Below are 23257 nucleotides of genomic sequence, written 5' to 3'. Positions count from 1 at the left end.
TGTGTCCGTTTCAATGGCTGCTTTCTGCTCCCCTCTCCCTCCTGCCCGCCGCCCTGCCAGCCACTGGGCAGCCCACAGCTGGACACAGACTTGGCCTGGATATGCTGAGGCCAAGCACATACTGGGTCACAGCTAGGGAGTCTCCAACTTTGAGGCTGGGCAGAGGCTCTGACGGCTGGATCACGGGCAGATTCTTATTGTCTTCTGCCCGGTGTCTCTGGAGAAGCCCATTCACTTTACACACACGCATTTGTGTCCTGAGTGACTCCCCTGCTCGGGGACTGTGCCAGGTCTCAGGAATTTAGAGCTGAATCAACGGCGGGCCTGCCCTTGAGGACTCTGTGGAAATGCCCAGAATATCCAGCAGGAGACAGAGGTGCAGTAATGATGTCAACAGCCGTGACAGCACCGAGCGCCTGAGAGCCCAGGGTGTGCAGGCCGCACACCTAGAATGCTCCAGGGAGACTAAGGGAGAGAAACGAGGCACAGAGAGGTTAAGTCACTGGCCCAAAGGGAACACCCAGGGAGTAAGTGCTGCGGTGGGCTTGAGCCCAGAGAGTCTGGCTCCAGTGATTTCCCGCAAAAAGGCCACTCTGACTGCCTACGACAAAGGTTTTGGAATGAGGAGAAAACTCTTTGAAACAAGAAAGGGTCAGGCAGGTTCATCTGACGTGGGGGCCACCCCCGGGCAGAAAAGGAGGGCCAATAGGCCCCTGAGGAGGCTGTGCGACGTGTAGCCTCTTCACCATAACCCGAGGAGCACCAGCAGGGAGTGGAGAGGGGTCCCTCCTTCCCACCAAGATCTGCGGATTGTAGGCAGGTAGCACGAGGACAGCCAGCCAGGCGTGCAGCAGAAGCTTCCGCCTTTGGAACCGACTTTACGGCCCGAAGAAACGGAGCCCAGGGATCACCTTTTCACCTTTTCACAGACGGGAAGACCAAGTCCCTGCCCCATTTAAGTGACCCGCCCAAGGCTGTGTGGTAAGAAGCAGAACCTCCCATTCAAATCTCTGCCCAGCCTCCCCTGCTCTGCAGCCGGGGCACTCCCAGCCATTCTCTGAGCCTTAGGTACATGAGGGCAGGTCAGCCCTGGCACCTCCCAGGCAGGCAGGGCTCCTGGGCACAGACCCATCCCACCCATCTTGGTATTCCCACACTGGGCTTGAGGCCTGGCCCACGGTGACAGTGCAGGAGTAACTGTTTGTTGGATGCGTAAATGAGATGGGGAGGCCTCATTCTTGGCATCAGAATTCTTGGCATCAGCTTCCCAGGCGAGAGGGAGGGAGGGAGGGAGGCCTGGAAGCCTCTTACAAAAGGAGCCGCAGAGGTTTGGGGGCACTTAAGATGGGTGGAGCCTACTGGATCTGGGGCCTGGGACTCCTGCTCCCTGAGAGAACCTGGATCTGGACTGGGTTCCCCTGACCACAAACAGGGAGGATAAGAATCAGGGAACCCTCGTGAGCAGGTGTTTGATGTGTTTGATGCTTCTGGGGAAGAAGTCCCCACCTTTAGAGTCACAGTTACATAAGGAGAGCGCTGACATCTCCACGGGGAAGCAGCTGGAGGCATAGAATAGAAACTACCTTCTCTGCAAACCAGCTGAGTTGCTAAGACTCCTCTTTGTGCTTTGGCTTGGCATAACCACCTCCTTCCAGAGCCTCTGCCCACCCTGGGGGCCTAAGTCCCCATCAGTGTTCCCATGACCCCAGATGGACCCTCAGTGGCCTCTTCATTCTCCTCCTAGACTCAACCCTCGTAAGTGCCACAGCCCTGAGGGTACAGTGGTCTTACCAGCCCCAGGGCAGAGCACACAGTAGGTGCTCAGCATGAACCCAGGAATCACTGTCGCAGCTCACCTTCTTGGTCCCATACATGACTTCCATAAATTCTCGTCAGCGTCCTGAAAGCGCTGGTCGAGGAAGGAGCTCATTTTCCGCACCAGGTTCCAGATCATGTAGTTGTTCACCAGGCTGGGGAAGAGGATGCTGGCTCAGAAATGCCTGGGGCTCCCAAACAGCCTCACCCCGGCCTCCTTCCTAGCCTACCTGGGGCTCGGTTGGTGGCTGCCTTCCAAGCACATGGAATGTAACTCTCCGAGGAATGCCTGGCGCTCCGCCTAGAACCCCCCAGTGTCTGGTGCAATCACTTGCATACCAGCAGTGCTCAATACATGCTGCTGCTTAGCTGCTTTGTGTCTGAAGCTGTGAAGCCACTGCCTAGAGACTTGCCTGGTGGTGTATGCAACAGTGGGGAGGAGGCTGCCATTCCCTGCTGAAGGCCAGACAGGAAGTAGAGGCCTTAGAGCAGCAGGGGCAGGAAAGGAAGCTCTGGCCAGCCAGGTTTCATGAAGACAATTCCCATGTTCCACCCACAGGGCACAGGGAACCTATCTGTGGCTGACCAACTGACCATGCTGAGTCAAGTTTGCAAAGATGTTACCTTAGTACAAAGATGTTCACTATATTCAACATCTAGCCTCAACCGGAATCACCCTGAAAGTCTGACTACGGGGGAGGGTATGGCAAAGATTGCATGTACAGTTGATGGAATACTATGCAACTATAAAAATGATCCTCACAGAGGGTTTGGGATGGCACTGGGAAATATTCATAATGAAAGTCCAGGCAAGGCTTGGAGCGGTGGTGCATGTCAGTAATCCCAGTGGCTCGGGAGGCTAAGGCAGGAGGACAGTGAGTTCAAAGCCAGCCTCAGCAACAGCAAGGCCCTAAGCAACTCAGTGAGACCCTGTCTCTAAATAAAATACAAAAAGTTTGGGGATATGGCTCGGTGGTTAAGTGCCCCTGGGTTTAATCCTCAGTACTCCTACTACTAAAATAAAAATGAAAAGTCAAGGGAAAAGTAGATTATCCATCTAGTCACATTAAGGAGAAAGAAGAACTATGGATTGGAATCCTCTCTTCCCTCACACCTTCTCTCCCTGATATGCACACACACAAACACCCCCCAAAATGATCAAGAGTAGTATTTTGAATAATTTTACATTTTTCCTATTTTCTGTATTTTTCAACATTTCTATAAGCCTTTGAAATAAAAAAATAAAATAAAATAAAAAACCCTTAAGTATTAACCAAAAAATTATGGGTGGTATTGGCAGCGTCCCATTCCATGCCAGGAACGTGTTAAAACATGAATCAATTTGTGTGATTCTCACGAATCACCTGCTTGGCAGGTGCTATCTGCATCTCCACTTTATGGGTGACAGTATGACCCCAACAAAGGACAAGGGACATGCCCACAGCTACACAGCTGGCTGAGGGCAGCAGGATTTGAAGCTGCCCAGGGGACCAGCACCCTCTGCTGCCTCTCGGGGAAGCCCACCAGGGTGCGGCGCCCTGCGTCCGGCTGCCCTGCCCCTCCTGCCCCTTCTGCCCCTCCTGCCCAGCAGGGCTGCCGGCCTCACCATCTGTCTGTGGCGTTGATGAGGGCAGAGACCTGCTCCAGGTAGTCCTTGTCATAGACCACGATGGGCTCCGATGCGTTGATCTCCACGGGGTGGAAGATGGCGTTGAGGAAGGGCATCCAGTTGATGGCCGGTGCCAAGGTCTGCAAGGGAAGGGGACAGCGTGAGGCTGGAGGGTGGCTTCTCCTCAGCCCCGTCTTTGGGTGTCCCTCGGAAGGTGTCATTGTGCCTCTGCCCTGGGACCATGGTGCAGATGGAGCTCCAGGCAGAGGCTGGCTGGCTAGTGAGCGCTGCTGTGGACAGCGTCCCCAGGAGCCAGAGGCAAACCACATCTGAAGCGGAACCAGGGTGGAATGAGAGGCTGCAGCAGCAGCAGGCACATCAGCCACCACCATCACTATGCCCTTCCCATGCGGCATGTGCCACTGCCCAACTGACCAAGCAGTGGCCACAATTATCCCCATTTATAGAGGAAGACATGGAGCCTCAGACCCCTAACAATTAAGAATCAGGAGATAGGCTAGGTAGCTTTCCTGGTGTAGCTTTCTTGCTTATGAGCTGTGCAACCTTTGATAAGTTAATGTGCCCATCTGTGCCTCAGCACCTCATGTGAAAAACAGGGATCATCATGACAATGAGTCCCGTATATCTGGTAACTGGGAGGGTCACACACAGAAGCCAGCACTGTCCCACTCAACAAGGGTGTCAGCAGCAGCAGTCTGCTGCAGAGGATCCAACATTCAGGAGGGCCAGTGTTGTGGGGTAAACTGTAGTCCACAGGTTAGGCTGCTGAGGGGGGAGCTGGGACAGCAAAGTCGGTGATGACTGCAGCAAGAAGGGAGAAGCCTGCAGCTCAGCCCTGCACACACCAGGCCCATGGCTCTTTGTGCTTGTTTGTTTTGGGGAGTTATTGGGGTCTGAACTCAGGGCCACTTTACCACTGAGCCACACCCCCAGCCCTTTTTATTTTGAGGCAGCTAAGTTGCTTGGGGCCTCACTAAGTTGCTGAGGCTGGCCTTGAACTCTTGTTCCTCCTGCCTCAGCCTCCCAAGCCTCTGGGATTATAGTAGGCATGCACCATCATGCCCAGCGGCAGCTCTGTTTTTTTTTTTTAAGTATTTTTTTAGGTGGACATGATGCCTTTATTTTTATTTATTTATCTTTATGTGGTGCTGAGGATTGAATCCAGTGCCTAACCCGCATTAGGAGAGCGCTCCACCACTGAACCACAACCTCAGCCCCAGCAGCTCTGTTTTAAGGACCTAAAATGAGAACCTGTACCCAGGGCTTTCCAAAGAGACACTTGGCTTTTCATAACTATCAGCTCCCAACAGATCTCACTTTCCCTTTGGCACCCCAAGGTGCCCTGCTCAGAGGTGTCTCCCCCAACATCTCCACATCACGGCCAGCATCTCCTGCAGCAGCAGCCTCCAGCCATGCGAGCTATCCCTCTTGAGGTTGCAGATTTTTGTTATGAAGTCCTACAACATTTTAAAAATAAATTGTGGTAAAATATGCTGCACATTTGTAATCCCAGAAACCCAGGAGGCTGAGGCAGGAGGATCTCAAATCAAGGCCAGCCTCAGCAACCTAGCAGGACCCTGTCTCAAAATGAAAAATAAAAAGGGCTGGGGATTTGGCTCACCCAGCTGCAGATGAATTTTGCAAGACTGTGCTTTCCACTTCCGACCCCTACCTGTCTCTGAGTCTGACGCTGGCCCGAGCAGCCCGGCTTAAGTGCAAACACATAGAGATTCGGGCTTCAATGCTGGCGTGTGTCCCTTGGTGTCACTTCCTCAAGCAGAGCTGCGCAATGTGTCTGCTCTGGCCCTGTATTCCCCACACGTTCAGTTATTTTTAGTGTGTAGTTTTACAGAACACGAGGCTTTGGGCTGCATATCTAGTCTTTTAGCAAAGATACCTCTACATGTCAATCACTTGGATGGGCACCTGAATTAGCCAGCAAATCCAGAAATTACGATCATCGCTTAAGACCTTCCAAAAGTGGCCCTGGGCCTGTCAGATTTCAAACTCCACTCTCTATTCTCTTGAAAGGGCAAAATGTAAGACAAATACGGGAAGTGAGAAATGCATTCCCTTCATACAGAAAAACCGTACCCACAAAGCCACCTAAGATCCATCCCCGCCTGCTGGGAGAGGCAGTCAGTCACAAGACCCCCAATTCACAGAGGCTGAGTTTGCTGATCAGGGAAGGTGACTTTCCTGAGGTTATATGGTTTACTGTGGGGGTTAAATAAAACTCAAGGCACTCGTCTCTGGGTGTATTTGGCGGGGTGCTGGGGATTGAACTCAGGGCCTTGAGCAGGCTAAGCACAGGCTTTACCACTGGGCTCCACCACAAGGCCATTGTTCCTGGGTTTATTTTTTTATTTTTTATTTTTTTGGGGGGTTGTAGATGGACATAATACCTTCCTCTATTTATATGTGGTGCTGAGACTTGAACCCAGTGCCTCACACATGCAAGGCAAGCGCTCTACCACTGAGCCACAACCCCAGCCCCTGCTCCTGGGTTTAAGTGGACATCTAATCCATTGGGGAACAAACATCTCAAAGGACAGATGAGGCTGGGGACAGGGCGGGGGCAGCTCCCAAAGGCGGTATGGTGCTGGTACAAGTCATCAACCAGTTCTCATTAGGGGGTGACTGGCGTCATCCCTGGGTGAATGTTCCCACCAACACCGATGGCAAACCCCCATGAGGCTGGAAAGAGAAGCGCACAGTGGGCCCCGAGCCGGCAGGTGACAGCACAGCCCCTTGACATGAGCTGGGTGACATGAGCTGGTGACATTGAGCTGGGCGTGAGGAGGCCTATATCAGAGTCCCCAGCAGGAACCAGCTCTGGGCACTGTCTATCCTTTCCCTAAGATGGGGTCAGTGACCCTGCCCCCAGAGCTGACTGCCGCAGGCCTCTCAGCCTGGCCCGGAGCCTCCCCTCTCCCTGGCAGGAGACCCTCAGGCCAATCTCTACATTTCTGTGGCCACAGAATTCAGAGGTGTGTGATGAGACCTTCAAACTGGGTCCCACAATCAGGGTCACCTGAATGCATGGCCTGGTGGCAAAGACCCTGGGAAAGTGGGTTAGTTTACCGAATGTCACCAGTTACAGGGCTCACGAGAGCTTTATGAACTGAGGTGGCGGATCCCTGGTGCAGGGTGAGGCATCAGGTGGGGAAAACCCTACTACTCATCACAAACCTGCTCGTTCTGGGAGAGCAGAGTACTGACAGGGCAATTCTCACAACTCGGAGATAAAGAGGCTTGTGCTGACAGCAGGATGTCCACATTTCAGTGTCTTGTTTTAGTGAACTCCTGAGACGCAGGTGCCAAGATCCATCTCCATGGATGTGGCAGTTTTGTTTGTTTGTTTGGTTGGTTGGTGCTGGCGAATTAAACTCAGGGTGCTCGACCACTGAGCCACACCCCCAGCCCTATTTTGTATTTTCTTTAGAGACAGGGTCTCACTGAGTTGCTTAGCACCTTGCTTTTTGCTGAGGCTGGCTTTGAACTCACTATCCTCCTGCCTCAGCCTCCCGAGCCACTGGGATTACAGGTGCGCCTGGCTAATGCAGCAGTTTTAATGGACTAGGACACTCTGCCCTGACTCAAATCCCCTAGAGGCAGGCCCAAGAGCTGCTTCCCATGCCCACAGCCTAGGAGGACCGCTGCGCACCAACCAACTCAGGCCTGAGGAGTGGGAAAGATGAGGGTGCTTTTGGGCTTCATTTTTATAGGAGAAATGGCAGAGGATGGGGCCGAGGCCCAAACAGCCTGCGGGACGGGAGGTCCTAGAAAAGAATGAGAAGGCCCCCCTCCACCCCTAGAGCAGCAGAAGGTGGTCTGACTCATGGCTCTGGATCCGAACTCCACTTGGGGCTAGCCTGGAACACCATTCTGTTCCAGCAGGTCTAGCCTTGAACCATATGTAAGCCTGGAGTCCCTCTCCTTGATTCATCTTGAGTAGGAGAAGAAAACAAATCTCCAGCTACCAGAGAAGAAGACACTCTGTCCCAGGGTGAAATGATTCAAGTTAATTTAGTGATAGGGACCTGAGAAATATCACTGATCACAAAAGCACAGCACTACTGATATTGACTTCTGGGATGCTACTTTTCGATGGCGCATGCCAGTTTACAAAACAAAATCTCATCTTCTGCGTCACGTTATGTCCTCATTACCCGCGAGCAGGCCAGGCAGGTTTCGGGGGCGTCCAGGACTTCTCTAAATGTTAGCCTGTGTGTTTTTTTCATGCACACATGTCCATTTTTCCTGGGTGACATTCCGTAGTTTTTGAGCTGTTCTCAAAAGACTCCATGACTTAAGAGTTAAGAGCCCCTGTCCCTCGTGAAGGCAGGGGCAGTGTCTCATTTGTCTCTGTTCCGGCACAGAACAGGTGTGAGCAGATGAGCAAGGGCTTTTTACCTGGAAGGAAACCAAGGCTCAGGGTGGGCTCCTCATCTGCCAAGGCCACACGGCTCAAGGTGTGACCTTCTGACTCCAGGCCCCCAGCAGGCACTGTGTGGTCTTCAGCCCCTGCTGAAGTTATGACCTTTCCTTTCATCCATGAAACAAGAGAGCGAAAGCAATGGGGAGATGCTGCCCCGGGGCAGAACCTGCTGGCCACGCCAGATTGATGTCCATTCTCTGAGTACCACGTCAGAGCCGTGAGGCGAGCGCTCAGGCCGGGCCCCCTGCACCTGGGGGGCGAACTGCATCTCCTTCCACCTCCCGGCCTTAGAGCGGAAAAACAGTGCCAGATGGTGCCCGACACAGGCTGCCGATCTCCATAACAACCCGTGCAAACCACTCACCCTGCCACCAACCTCCCTGGGAACCCGAGGGGCAGCTGTGCCACCAGAAGGCTGGGCTTTCTTGCCTCAGCCCAGGTCTTTGCATGGGCTGCACCTGTGCCTGAGAGACCCCATCCCCCGCAGCCCTCAGGATAAAGTGCGTCTCAAAGTCCAAGATCTGCTGCATCGGGGGCCAGGTGGTGCCCTAACCCCCGGGCCCAGCAGCCTCCCAGCTGGACCATGTAGTGCAGGTATCTAGTCAGCCAGGGACTCAACACTCCCAAACTGCTGCCCATTAGGCCAGGGTGGAGCAGGGCTGGCTGTAGCCCTGTGCCTGGGGCCAGAGGGACACACACTTCACCCAGGAAACCCAATGGAAGCACGACTTCCAGAATGAAGTCCACGAGGCCCTGCACACACCAACGTCCCTGCGGGGCAGGTGTACACTCAGCTTCCCCAGCCCTTCCCCACCGGGCCTCAGCGCCCTGCTTCTCTCGCCCACAGCACTAGGCAGGGAGACTGGGATTGTTTCTTAGTGTCCCCACCAGACCAGAAGCACAGGAAAGCGGGGCCCAAGTGGCCCCTGATACATCTGTCAGATGGAGGAGGAAAAAAGGGCAGGAACTTCCTCTTCGAAGGAAGAGGGAAAGGATGGGAGAGAAGCCGGGAGAAGACCGACCAGCAGTGGAACCCACCGCAGGCGCAGGGTCCGCCCCAGCAGAACAGCAAGGGCCACCAGGCGCTCCTGCCTGAGGGCAAGGAACAGGGAGATCTGTGGGAACACTCTGCTCATTCCTCGGAGACCACCAGGGCCCAGGACAAGCGGGTCAGCAACAGCACACGGGCCAGAAAGAAGGAAGCAGTAGGAAGTCCACCCCAGGCCCTGGAGGCCTCAGCAGCCACCAGGGGGCAGCCTCGGCAAGGCTGACCTACGGAGGGGACAGCAGGTCTCCGGTGAGTCACACCAGTTTCACAGAAAGTACAGGTCTGACTCCCAGTTACGCCTCTGGATATTGCCTAGGGACATGGTCAAAAGCTGAGCCAAGCCTGAGTCCCAGGGCCAACACCCCTGCCCTCAGGAGCCTCCGGGCCCTGACCATGTCTCTTCATCTCCTGTTCAGCAAAGGGAGAAGCAACGTCGGAATCCACACCCCACCTTTACTCAGTGCTCAGTGCTGGATGACTGGGAGCTGCTAGGGAAATGCTGTCACACGAAGCAGCCCGGCGAGGGAAGAAGCCTAGCTCTGGAGTCCCTTTGCACTCTGTGGCCACCAGCAGGTAATCTTACTTGTCTGAGCCCCAGTCTATCTGTAACCTGGGCATAAACACCTCCTTCCAAGGGTGGCTTTAAGGTCATGATGAAGTGGGTATGACCCCTCCCCTGAAGAGCCCTGTCCGACTCTGTGTACTCCAGTGGCCCTGCCCCTGCAGTAGCTGGCGCACAGGGTACCTGCAGCTCGGCGGCCGTCACTTTGTGGTAAATGAGCTCCTCGTCCCGACGCTTCTCCTGGGGGATGGTGATATTGGCCAGCGCTGTCTGAAAGTCCAGGATCTGCTGCATCTGGGGCCAGATGGTGTCCTCATCTCCCCGGCCCAACAGCTTCCCCAGCTGGACCATGTAGTTCAGGTATCCCGGCAGCACCTGTGGGACCCAGCACCCCAAAACTGTCTGTCAGTGGTTGCCACCTGCCGCCCAGTGGGCCAGGTGAGGCCGGCCCAGCTGCGGCCCTGTGCACGGGGCCCAGGAAACATGCTGGAAAACAGCTCTGGAGAGGATTCTGGCGCTGTGTGTATTCACTGGTGTCCGTGGCGCTCCTGGTAAAGCCCACCGCCTCTGGGCACACATAGGTCCCTGAGGCTGGCCCCTGCTGCTCTGGCCCTGCCTTCACGGGTCGTCCTCAGCCATCTTCCTGTTCTGGAAATGCACCTTTTCTGAACCACCCTCTGCCACCACATCCCTAGAGCTGAATCAAGTCCTTTCTCGGCTCCCTCTGCCCTGATCACAATGTATACAGTTGGCATCTAGTTGGGTGGTCAGTTAAGTAATGTCTCCCTCTCCTACTGGACCTCGAGCCCCGTGGATAGGCGAGTGAACCTCAGGTGGGCCAGGCAGGGGAAGGGAGAGCTGTGAGGGGTTGGAGGTGATCTGGTTGTGGCTCTGGATCTCCCCACTTACTGGCTGTGTGACTTTGAACAGGTCACTTCTGTCTCTGAGACTTATTTCTTCCTCTGTATAGGGCAAGGTAAAATGAATATCCATTTGACAGATAAAGCAAATGATGTTCAGAGAGGCTGAGTGAATTTGGGGTGACTGGGAGCGTTAGAGGTGAGGTATATAAAAGGTCTGAGACCCTCAGATGGTGGGGGCTGCTACTGCACCTCTCTACAATGGGGACAAATGACACCTAACCCCTGCTCTTTGTGCCCACAGTGCCTGCATATGAACTAGCGAGCCTGGGGGCATCCCTCCCCTGACTGGGCTGCCTGTTGCCCATCAGGAAAGTGATACCCCTGTGTTCCCCCAGCTTCTAAGACCTGCCCAGGTATGCTGTGGGGGACATGGTGGGAGAACCACTGCAAAGTCCCACTCACCTTCTCGTTTTCAGTCTTGTTCAGGTAGTAATCTCTGGAGGGCAAGCCCAGGCCAGACTGGTCCACCTAAAGAGGGAGGCAGAGTGAGAGGAAGGCCCTGCTGCAGGCTTGTGTGTCTCCTGTGGCCTCTGCCTGCCCCAGGACTTCTCACACCAGGCACTGAGGACCAGCTCAGGTCCGAGCAGGAGCACAAGCCGGTAGCCGAAGTCACAGATGGGATCACTCAGTGATAACACAGACACGTTCCTGTACACCTGTGGGGTCAGCTGCAGAGACCTGGGCCCTTCTGAGGGCTGGACAGAGCCTCCTTCCTCTTCAAACACCCCTTGGTCTCAGCAATGCACTCTACTTCTCTAAACCCTTCCCAAGTGACGAGGAGCCAACACAGGTGGCTTAACCTTAACCCAAGTTACTTAACCTTTCTGATCCCCAGGTCCCTCGCCCAGAAAGTTAGGGAGATAACACCTAACCTTCGGAGCTAGAATGAGGATTCAAGAGGACAGTGTCAGTACAGGGTTTTTGAGAGTGGGGCAGGCAGAGGAGGGTCACTTCCTGATGGCTACCATTGGAACCTTCTGGCCACACCTTGACTCAACCTGGGTAGCTGCTATTTTAGTTCATTAGGATGAAAAGGAAAGTGTACCTCAGTGAGGTTGATGCTTGTAAAGGTCACACAGTGAGTGAGTGGCGCAGTTGGGCTGAGAACTAAGCCTTTATGACCCCTAATCGGCTCTCCTGGGTGTGCTGATCCTCAGCCTTGGGCAGGCTCTGGTGGGAGAGATGGACCAAAAGCATTCCAAGCAGCACCACAGAGCCAGAGGCTAAGTGAGGGGACAAAGAGGTGGCTACAGCTGTGCCCAGGAGTTGATATCACTTGTCATTTCTGTGGCCCATGATGAGCTGCCCACCGAGATGGCTAGTCTGCCCTCTCATAGTCTCTTGCCTGTAAAAATCTCACTGCTTGGGGCTGCCAGAAATAATCCCGGCTTAGAAACCAGAGCCTGCTGCCACGGCCCAGGGCAGGTCTCCCTCCACCCGAGGAGGCCACACCCTTTGCTTCCCTGGCCCAGGCCTGCTCACCTGGATCACATTGCTATTGGAGTTCTTAGAGTCTGCACTGACATAGACGGAGAAGAAGGGTGAGGTTCGGTAGTGGGCAGTGACCACCTGCAGGGTGTCCTGGAAGTTGTCCTTGGTCCAGGGACTTGTGATATTCCAGCCTCCAAGCTGGGAGAAGGCAGAGCAGATAGGGAGGGGAAGGTGGTAAGGAGCCTGTGTGCAAATTCTGGTTCTGCAGCTGACTTGCTCTGTGACCCTGGAGCAGTCATCTGACCTCTGGGAGCGTCCAGAGCAAATGAAAGGGCTTCTGACCTGTGACCTGGAGACCCACGGAGGGAGCAAAGACTCAACCTTAACAAATGAGCTGTGAATCCCAGAGACTTTGCCCCCTGTGCTGTTCATTTGTTGGACAATCAATCACACGAACGTGATTACTATTAAGACATAAATCCAATTGTGACTACGGGAAATAAGGCTCTGTATTTTGAAAAAGGCTGATAAGCTAGGGTCTACCTTGGTCTCTCTCCAAGTTGGGACTTAAAAGAAATTCTCTTTGGTCCTCCAGGATTGGCACACACTGGCACATGGGGCCTGTGCCAGAGAGGAGGGACTGGGAGAGTCCCCATGCCTGCAGCAATACCTTCCCCGAACTGAGATAGGATGGCGAGCCCTTGAGCAAGCAAAGGGTGGCCAGAAAAGCCGCAGCCATCTCTGTCTGTGCCAGGCAGCCTGGCCAGAGGGAAGATTTCTCCTGGGCTCAGGAGCAAGGCGAGGCCTCCAGCCAGCAGGTCTGGCTCTGTTGCTGGCCTAAGACTCCCTGTTGGTTTCTCTGGAATAACACACACCTCTCGCACACTCAACCCACCTCCTGAGGAAAGGGAAGTGGCAATCCAGAGGAAGAGATTCCCAGTGAATATCGTCCCCAAGGCCCACGCAGATGCACTGAGACACTTAGATGTCCTCAACAGATGCTGACACACAACCCCACACATTACAACAGACAGTCCCCCCACGCACAGACGTGCATGCACACGCAGTGGCAGACAGACTGGCTGCGTGTTCCAGCTGGGTGCGGAGGCTGGAGGTGTGGGCTGGCTGAGCACCAGTGGGCCTGAGAGCTGCAGCCAGAGGGGCTGGCAGGAGGCGCGGCAGGAGGGAGGCCAGAGTGTGTCCCAGGGACTCACCTTCTCAATCAGCTCCATCAGGGGCTAGGCCCTGAGCTCCTCGATCCTGGTTTCATTCATACATGCGCGGTAGTATACTTGGGCCTTCCTTTCTGCCTCACTCAAGCTGGCTGTGGAATTTTCTAGAAGGATAAGAGATAGCAGATATTGAATAAGCCCCCATTTACCTGCTGGGGATCCCCAGGCAAGTTCCTTTTGGAGCCTCGGTGCTCCCCACTGTGAAGCCGTCAGGGCAGCTGCTGTCAGGGAGCAGCCAGCCCCAGCGGGTATGAGTGCCCCCATCCTAGTTGGGTGCAGATCAGGAGGGCATGCCCTGTCTCTGCCCATCTGCTGATCAGGCCTGAGGACCTGTCCCTGGCATGGCAGCCCGGGCCCACCCAGCAAGACAGTCTGCATCCCTGCCAGCCAACGTGTGGCAGGAACTCCCCTGCCTGGTGCTGGGACAGAGCCATGTCTCGGCTTCAGATCACAGCTCACTTTCCTTGTGAGAAACACTGGGGTTGAGTGAAGCCTGAAAGGCCTCATTCACTGTGAATGACTTTCTGCTTCCTCCTCGGGGGGCCAGGCGTAGTCAACAGACCTGCAGACGACTCCAAGGGCTGTTTTCCCCGTCCCTCCCCAACTCAGGCCAGCAGCACCTCATCCTCTTTGGTTCCCAGACCCCCACCCACCCGCAGACTCCCTTCCTATCACCCCTGTCCTTAGCCCCTGGTCCAGAGCCGCCTGCTGAAGGCCACCCTCCTGTGTGAACACAGCACGGAAGGTCCCCATCTGTACCTGACGAGTTTGAGTACTCAGGTCCCCAGGACCTACTATGTGCTGGGGCTTCTGGGTCTGCATGTTTGTCTCAGAGCTCCACTCCAGACCACGTAAGATTCCTGGCCCCTGCGTCCATCTGTCCAGCTTGCTCCCACCCTGGGCTGGCCACTTGTCCTTCTCTCAGATTAGTTGCTCTCTGACTTTAAACCTCTTCCTTTGCTTTCTCCCAAGATCTCTCCAAACCCACCTCCTCCATAGGCACCTTTCTCGCGGGCCTCTATCGACCCATCCATCCATGGGACACAGAGCAAAGGGTTGCTCTGTGCCAGGTACTGTGGGTATTCTGGGGCCAGACAACAATGTCCTCAACCCCAGGAGGCTTCGGCATGGGACCCTGCTAAAACCCCACTTGCTTCCATACTTTCTCAGTCTATTTTTTTTACCCAGAACCTCTCCTATGTTGCTCCTTCCAGAACATTCTCAGCACTCTGGGCACAAAATTAAGACCTGCTCTCTATCCCCAAAGAGCTTATAGTCTAGCGGGGACATAGATGTGCCAAGGAAGGAACACAGCACACAAAAGTGCTTTAACACTACAGAGGCTCTGGAACACAGAGAAGCACCCCCCTCTGCCTGGGGGTGGGGGGGCCTCCAGAGGAGGTTCTATTGGAGCTGGGTCTCAAAGAGAAACAAAGGCGGTCTCCAGGTAGAAACAGGGCAAAGGGCACTGGGTGGAGGGAGTGGACAGCGTGGGGCCAAGGAAGGAAGCAGGAAGGGCTTGCTGCTAGAAGGAAAGTGTGTGGCATTCGCTGGGTGCCAAGGGCACGAGTCACTTCCTGGCCAGTCTTTAATCAGCTTCTCCAGTTCTCAACCCAGAAGGCTCCCCATCCCTCCATTCTGGCATAAATAGCACCATGGTTATCACTGGTCAGAGGGCATCAAGCCCAGTCTAGCTGAGATCTGGGAGGTAGCCCCGGAAAGGCCACTCAGCGGGCTGGACTGAAGACAGGTCAGAGCCAAGAGAAGGCCCTGAATGAGAGATGGAGGTTAGGGGCTTGAACAAGGAGGGGCAAGCCTTGCCCTGGAGACCAAGGGCTGCTGCTGGGCTCTGGAGACACCTGTGTGAGGCTTCCTGGGGACAAAGGAGGGAAAGGGGGCCAAGCTAGGGTTGCTGCCACACCTCCGACTCAGGAAGCAGAGCATGGGGCGGCAGAGGGGAGTCCCTCACCCCAGTGGCCTCAGCTCTGTGGCAATGCTTTTCCCTTCCCAGCAGCTAGGCTCTTGGAAGGACAAGCAGGAGAACTGTCATCATTTGCCAGGCCCAGAAGCTGCACCTCACCATCCACATCTGGCTCCAGTCATGACCCTGAATGCCAGGGCCACTGTTAGGGGAGGTGCTCTGTGCACAGCTAGAGGGCCTGGCATCTCCCTCCTCCAGAGCCCAAGGCCACCCAGATAAGAGGCCCACGGAAGGCTCACCAGGAACAGCCTGGCTGTGCTAATCACAGCACATTATGAGTTCCAGCTTGAGGCTGCCTGTCCCTTCCTTCCCTAGCACTTGGAGGTCAACGACACTGCCTTCAAGCATGGCCTCCCTCTCTCCTTTGTTGAGAGGTTCCCCAACCAAGCTCAAAGTTCCTCCAGCAACCTGGGATCCTACTCACTGGCTTTCCCACAGCTGTGGGTTTTTGGTGGCCACCAGGCTGGGTGTGGAGATGCACAGATCTGTCCGAGGAAGCTGGCAGCCCAGTGGTGAACAGATGGCAACTAAAGTCACAAGAGTGTTTGATTCCACACAGGGGAGTATGAAGAGAAGGTGCCGGAAGCCATGAGAGGATGGTGGGAGAGGCCTGGGAAAGTGGCCAGAGGAAGCCCTGCTTGGGCAGGAGGAGGCTGACATGGAGCGGGAGTGGGGCTGTCTCGCCCCACATTGTGTCTTAGTCATCCCTGTGTCCCCAGAACCTGAACAGGCACAAAGTAGGCCTTCAGCAACATGTGCTCAAAGAAGGGAGCTCGGCGTCTGTGTTTAACAAGGCAGGATGTCACCTCAGGGGAGGAGGGTGATGGGGCTGGTGCCTCCCAGGATTTGCATGGAGAGGAAATGCAGGTGTGTGCTGTGCTGCGCCCCCTCCAGGGGCACCACGCCTGGACCCCGCTTCAGCTCTGGTTGGGGCAGGAGCCCTGGTGGATCCTCTTCCCACCTCTGCTTCCTGGGGCCCCCGGATTCTCCCACCCCTCTCCTTCCTCACTCAAGAGCTCCAGGGATAAGTGCTGAAGCAAGATGGCCAGGTGAAGGCCACTGGAGTAGATCAGGTGGGCCAAGATGGGGGCGTGGGCCAGCAGAGGAGGGGTGAGAGTGTCAGGAACGGTGCCAGGCTTCCTCAGCCTGGGCAAGCAACTGCCTTTACCAGAATGTGGAGCCCGGGAACCAGTGGTAAGTGAAGAGCGTCGGTCTGAAGTTCAGGTTCAGACACCTGGGGATCTCTACCACACCCCCGAGTGGACCTCTGCCCTGGGCCTCAGCCACTGACTCGTGCGACCTCCAGTAAGTTACCCAACCTCTCACCTATTAATTGGGTGTGGTACTAGTAAGAGCCGCAGTGGGAACTGTTAGGATGAGATGTACACACACGGCCACACCCACACAGGGGTGGCTGGTCCCCAGAGAGGCTTAAGTGGCCTGGGTTCAAATTCCAGGAAGCCCAAGCCGCTGTGGGCTCTGCCCTCCCAGGCAGGCACCTCCCCTCCCCTCCCTGGGCCTAACCTTCTCCCTGTCTCCGAAATGTGAGGATGATGCTGAATCCCCATGGGCTGTCCACGAGATCTCGGTGCAGGGCCTGGCCTGCAGCAGGCACCAGGAATGGCAACAACACATGGTATCCTTATGTTTTTTTTCCCTGCAGAACAAGGCGCCTTCTTTATCAGCTCCCGCTTTCCCTGAGACTTTGGGGAAGTTTCTGGAACTCAGGGCCCCAAGAAGGAAGTATCCAGGCAGTTGGAAACTCTGTGGTCTGGTCTCAGGCTGCCAAACAATTTCTATGCCCTTGGGACCCCAGAGTAGCCCTGTCCCCAGAATGTGCCCCGCACGGAGCCAGCATTTCAGAGACACAGCCTGTCACAGAGGGCAGGAGGATGAAACAGCAAATGCGGGAAACCTAAAAACAAAACCATGAGTGATGACACAGGGTGACCTGATTCGTTGCCAGATCAGTGACGTGGACACATCTCATGCTGCTGGAATAGCGTACATGTGTAGATTGATGTTTGGGATAGAAGGAAGGAGGCTGAGAACTTTCCTTATGATCCCGGTATTGCTTGAATTGTTACAAGCTTGCATTACGTTTTTTTGTTATGCAAAAAAAAAAAATATATATATATATATGATATTGTAGATATTGTAGAGTAAACCTGGCAGTACCAGCTCAGGCCCTAAGAAGCCCTTGGAAGACTCAACAGAGGCAGTGGGTCGAAGGAGTCTTGAAGGGCCGGGTGGGGGCACTCTAGAGACTGGATCCAAGCACAGTGGGAAAGCCTCAGGCAAGGGCCAGGCTAAGGAGTGAGGGGCTTGTCTGTTGGCTTCCACGATGATGTGAGGTCACACTTTTTTTTTTTTTTGGGTACCTGGGACTGAACCCAGGGTCGCTTAACCACTGAGCCTCATCCCCAGCCCTTTTTATTTTTCATTTTGAGACAGGATCTCACTAAGTGGCTTAGGGCCTCGCTAAAGTGCTGAGGCTGGCCTCGAACTTGTGATCCTCCTGCTTTGGCTTCCCAAGTGGCTGGGATTACAGGCCTGCGCCCCTGTAACTGGTGAGGCCACACTCTTGTCTCCCCTAAGTCCACAAGGTAGTGCTTGTATGTCTCTTGGGGGAGAGGCAAGAGTGCAGTGAGGCGCCTGTGTTCTGAACAGCTGAGGTCGCACCCTCCAGCCAGCAGGCTGCAAGGAGGACACACCACAGTGGCCCCGGGCCTAGTTCAGCCCACCTGCTCCAGGTCTCTGGATTTCCTGAGGGGCCTGGGGTGAATTCACCCATGAAAGAAACACACGGCTTGCCCAAGCTCACTTGGCACATGGATGGTAGTTGCTGTCCTCTGGACCAGTGGACGCTATCCTTGCCGGCACTGCAAATATCTTTTCCTCTGTCCATCTAGAAAGAAGTCTGCTCCAGGTGACCTCAGAGGAGCCTGAGCACTCTCTTTTGTTCCAGTGTCCACTCAGGTAACAAGGCCCCAGGTATCGAGGCCCACAGGTGAGGGGCTGTTCTAGACTAATCCCCAGGAGTAACCCTGATGGGGACGCGACCCCAGGATGTGCCTTCCAAGCCTCTGGTCAGTGTGATGCGAAGGTGATCCCAGTACTGAGTCATGCCTAGGCCAGGGCTTGGCTGGCCTGCAAAGCTTGGTCAAGCAGCCACTGCAGATGGGAACCGTGAGGCCGGAGGCTCTGCTCAGCCAAACTCTTGAGCAGCATCACTCAGGGCTTGTCGGTGGGGAATCTGACTTCAGGAGAGCCAGGAGACAAAGGACAGAAATTTTGAGGCCCCATAGCTGATCCCAGCTCTACCTTTTCCTGGGAAATACACTTCTTTTGTCTTTGTGAGTCTCATCTGTAAAATGGGAATATACTGGTGCCTACTTGAATGTACCATGGGAATAAAATGAAGTAACCCAAGGCCTTGGTGGCGGGGACGTGCCTGTACTGCCTGCTCTGGAGCCAGGTCCGCGTCAGTGCTTCCCTGAGAAATAAAATAAGCAGAGATTCTTTCCCTTAGAGCATCCTGATTAACCACATGAGCTAGACGCCACTTCACAGGTGGAGAGCTGAGGCCTGAGAGGCTGGTGGCCCTCTGCAGTCACACAGCTTGTCAGGATGAAGTCCGGTTGGAACCCACCCCACCAAGAAGGGCGCCTATGCCCTGCTGAGCCCCCGGTGGGTGCCAGGCCCTGTGCGTGGCCCTCTGAACCACACGTGCCAGTCAGTGTCACAGCAGCCTCACTCCCGGTGGCACTGGCTCCTCCATTTCACAGAGACTGGAGCTACAGTGGAGAGAAGCAGGTCACTTGGCAACGGCCAAGATCGCAGGCCAAGGCCACCAGACTTGGCAGCTCTCTGGTCTGCCTCCTGATACCATCAGCCCCTGGCCCTGGGGTCAAGGGTTTGATGGCCTGGTGCCGGCTGTTCTGTGCCCAGCTCAGAGCAGCTTTCCATGTACAACGGGACTCTCAGGGACACGGTGATGTAAGGCTACGGCCCAGGCCTGGAGGCCACTCCTCATGAGCCCTGCCACCGTACAGGGAACAGGACAGGATGGATCCAATCTTGGCACAGGTCTAAGGTCCTCCCAGTAAGAATCAGCTCCAGGCCAGTGGGAGGCCAGCGCCCTTGACCACAAAGCAAAAGGAGTGGTTCTGGGCCTAATTGCCCATCTTTCTTCCTCCCCCCCTCGATGCTATCTGCCCCCCAGAGCACCAGCCCCACTCCATTCTGGAATGAAGGTATGTTCTTAGCAAAATTATTTCACATTTCTGAGCCTCAGTTTCCTCATCTGTAAAATGGGAACGATAATCCCTAAGTTCCAGGATGTTAATGAGAATTAAAGGGGCAGTAGATATAAACAGCCTAAAACATAACAGACACTCAAAAACTGCCAGTGTCCTTCCCACTCTCCTTCAGCCCTCAGTGTTCTGTGCTCCCTTCAACACAGTGACAAGGGAGCTATGTCTGTCCCTTATACCTGAGGAGAGGGCATGGGACAGGGGAAAGGGCACAGGACCAGGAATCAGGCCAACTATGAGCCTATCTTGAGGACCTCTCTGAACCTCAGTTTTTTCATCTATCAAATGAGGTGAACGATACCTCCCCAGCTTCCACCCTACAGGATAAAATGGGATGACAGTTCAAAAGCGTTCTGTGAACTGTACAGTCCTGTGTGGGGATTAACGTGAGGAATGAGAGTACTACCACCGCAAAGAGCAACCACCACATGCAGACTGAGGAGAGCTCTTTACTCATATTTTCCCATTAAATTTTATAACCTGGAGAAGCGCAGTTGCCAGTGTGTCAATGAAAAATCAGGCTCTGGGACTGGCCCAGACCCCGCAGTGAGAGTCGGCACTGAACCCAGCCCACCTCGATACGTGTCTGGACCACCCACTGCTTCGTTATGGTCCTGCCAAGGCCCCAGCTGTGTCACTGGGCTCTGGGGAAGGGACTGTCCTGAGTTGTAGCCTTGAAACCACAGACATATTTGCCACTTGAGCTTCCAGATCTGAAACAAAAGGCGGCACCCCCTTTGGAAGACACCTTTGGTGGCCTCAGATGGCCCGGGGCCATCTCAGGCTGGGACTTGGCCATCTTGGCCTGCAGATTCCTTCACTCCACGTTCAAGTACCACCCTGCTCCATCCCTGGGGGGCCAGCAGGAGGCTGTCGCTGCACTGGGTGCTGAGGGGCATCCCACCCAGGAAATGCCCGGGTCAAGGAGAAAGGACAGGCAGGTTTTACCTGGTGGCAGCTGTGCCCCAGCACGAGGCACGAGTGAGTCAAGGACTCCTTCACCTGTGTACATGTTCCCACCTTCACCAAGAGCCCCAGCTGCCTTGATTTCATAATTGTCAAATTAGAATCATTTCCTGTCTTGTAAGGAGATGACTGTCCTTTTGAGAAGATTTGTCCCCTCTCAGGTAGCTTCTTCATTTTACCTACCTTGGGTGTCTTGAGTGGTTTTCAAAAAGTTAATGAGCATTTGTCAAAGCCAAGGTCTGTCCAGCATGGCTGCATGGATTGTTTTTTTCATAATCTGGCCCTTCCCAGCATTTAGGGTCCCAGGACAGGGGATAGCAGGGGGCAGCAGTAAAAGGTCCCTACTGCCAAGGGGTTTGAGTCAGGAGTGGGGTGCAGCCTGGCACTGCAACTCCCTCTGGGTTCCATGGGGCTGATGGGAATTCAACAACATGAACCAGAAATCCAGCTGCACACAAGGCAGGTGGGGAATTGGAATCTGAGGATGAAACCATCAACCCCAAAGTCAAAAGTACTTTGGAGAGTCTGTGAGGCCACGGAAGACCCTGCCTACGTGGACAACTTAACTCTCCGATAAGCTGTTAGAACTTCCGTTGGGCCTTAAAGTCTGATGTGGTATGTCCAGCCTTGACTCCATTTGCTCACAGCTTTCAAAACTCAGTCAATGCTAGCCAAGGACGATGCTGCATCCTGAAGCCACAAAATAAAATGACCACAGCTATCAGCTCCTGTGTGCCTGGTATATGTCACAGACGAGCTGACGCATCACAGTGTGTTCTGTAGTGCTCAAAGCCCTGCATGATTGTAATCTCAACTACTTTGGAGGCTGAGGCAGGAGGATTGCAAATTTGAAGCCACCCTGGCCAATTTTGCAAGTACCCTGTTTCAAAACTTTGACAAAGCACCTGCCTAACATATGCAAGGCCCTGAGTTTGATTCCCAGCACCTCAAACAAAACGACTCTACAGTTTGGATGTTATTAATGCTGTTACACAAAGAAACTGAGACTAGAGACGAATAACTCACACAGCAGGGCCCCACAGCGAGTGACAGGGCAAAGCCCCTCCTGTGACCAGGCCTGGCTGGCAGGTGCAGTAGGTGGCGTCCCCTGCAGCCCATTCCTTAAGTGTCCCCATTGGTGCTTACCCAGCAGGTACTTGATGATGGCTTGACTGTGTTCCCAGAGGTTGCTGAAGGTCCCCCAGCGTGAGTGGCCATCAGGCACGGTGTTGGCCTTTATCCACCCCCACAGGAATAGATGAAGAAGTCCTGGCAGGGGTCCACCGTGGGGTCCATGGAGTTCAAGATGGCGCTGGTCACTGAGACGCAGGCCTCGCTCAGGCACACTGTGGGTGTTCCTGGAGGGGTAAGGGAAAAAAGTCAGTGATGGGCAGGGAGGAGGGTTCGGGAGGGCAGCGCAGGTAGCCTAGGGCCCCAGCACACAAGCTCCACCCTTGCCCTGACCGAACAGACTAGGAACTGGATGGTCACTAGACCCCGAACAAGAAAGGGTTCAGCAGCTTCATTATCTTCTGGTTTGTGAAATAAGACTTCTGCCCGTTGCCTAAAGTCCCTTCTGTGGCTTAAAAGAACCCAGAGCCCAGGTGCTTTTTTCTCTTTCTAGGGATTGAATCCAGGGGCTCTTCACCACTTTGAGACAGTTTTGCTAAACTGAGGGTGACGTCAAATGTCCTATTCTTTTACCTCAGCCTCCGACGTAATCTGGGATTACAGGAGGGCACCAGCACACCCAGGGGTGCTTTTCCCTTGATCAACCCTTCCTCCACAAAGATTCTCTAACTTCTTATTATTCCCTGATGCTTAACACACTTATCCACTCATTCACGCACTCAGCTACTCCACAAAATCAATACTGAGGCCCTTTGCTGAGTACAGAGTGTGTGCGAGGTGGAGAGACAGGAGGTAGTCCTTCCCTTTTCTGTTGGGGACACACATGTTACATAAGCAAAGTCAAAACACACCAGGAGAAACTGCCACTTATTTACAAAACTAAACTGAATGTTGACTAGGAGCCAACTGGGTGATGTGGATATATGGTACCAGGACTCAGGGACAGGGAAAGGACTGGGAGAAGCCATTCCCTCACCAGGCAGGAGAGCTGCTTGTCCCAATTGAGGGGGGGGTTGGTGGCTGAACAACCCTAAACCAAAACAATAAATAAATAAACAGAAACAACCTGAGAGGCTGGTTTGCCAAAGGTGTGAGCAAGGGCCAGACCCTGCCTCAAGGCTGTCTGATGAGCTCTTGGAAAGGACCAATCTGGCAGGTACCCAGAGGCTCATGGCCTGCCCACAGGAGCCACCCAGGCCACAGGGGGGACTGCTTCCTGAACAGGCTGGGCACCAGGACCACCACCCACGTTCACGGTCTTTCAACCCTTGCTCAGCGTCAGATGCGGGTGGGATATCCCTGAGGAAACTGAGGCTCTGAGAGAGCGACCAGATCAAGGTCATCCAGCCTCACAGGAGAGCTGAGAGCCAATGCTGGCCTGTTCTGGCCCAGCAGCCCCAAGGCCATGTTTTCCTGCTGTCCGTCTCCTCTTTGGTGGCCATAGCAGAGGCTGAAGTGGCCTGATTGGCAGGATTGGTTCCTTCAACACACAGGGAGGCAGTGAGGCTGGGTAGCTTTGGAGACTGGTAGATCTGGGTTCAAATCTGGTGCAGAGACCTCCTGTACAACCCTGGGTTGGGGGCGCAGCTTGGCAGTATGCATCTGCCACCGAAGGCCCTGGGTCAACCCCCAGCACTGCCAACGAAAACCAAAAACAAAACCTCTGAGCCTCAGTTTTTCCAGGGTCCATTTCACAGTGACGACAGGAAGACCTCACATGATCCCATCACACAGGGTACATCAGACAGGTCTGAGCTTCCAGGCTGATCTTTAGAGAGGAG

The 23257-nt window shown here is 54.5% G+C and overlaps 1 pseudogene across 1 annotated transcript in view; it reads right to left on the bottom strand.

Moving 5' to 3' along the window:
* The window catches only part of LOC144373870 (endothelin-converting enzyme 1-like), a 58047-nt pseudogene that overhangs the window by 7603 nt on the left and 27187 nt on the right, over nt 1-23257 (bottom strand). The window contains exons 4-10 of the transcript XR_013433407.1: nt 21492-21703; nt 13065-13186; nt 11902-12048; nt 10822-10887; nt 9680-9871; nt 3422-3564; nt 1857-1970 (exon numbers count right to left, since the gene is read on the bottom strand). The product of XR_013433407.1 is annotated as an endothelin-converting enzyme 1-like (transcript). The remainder of the gene's footprint in view (nt 1-1856; nt 1971-3421; nt 3565-9679; nt 9872-10821; nt 10888-11901; nt 12049-13064; nt 13187-21491; nt 21704-23257) is intronic.

Source organism: Ictidomys tridecemlineatus, unplaced genomic scaffold (assembly GCF_052094955.1).
Source record: "Ictidomys tridecemlineatus isolate mIctTri1 unplaced genomic scaffold, mIctTri1.hap1 Scaffold_52, whole genome shotgun sequence".
Taxonomy (NCBI): Eukaryota; Metazoa; Chordata; class Mammalia; order Rodentia; family Sciuridae; genus Ictidomys; species Ictidomys tridecemlineatus.
Note: the sequence above shows the minus strand (reverse complement) of the source record. Positions and strands in the feature narration are given on the sequence as shown.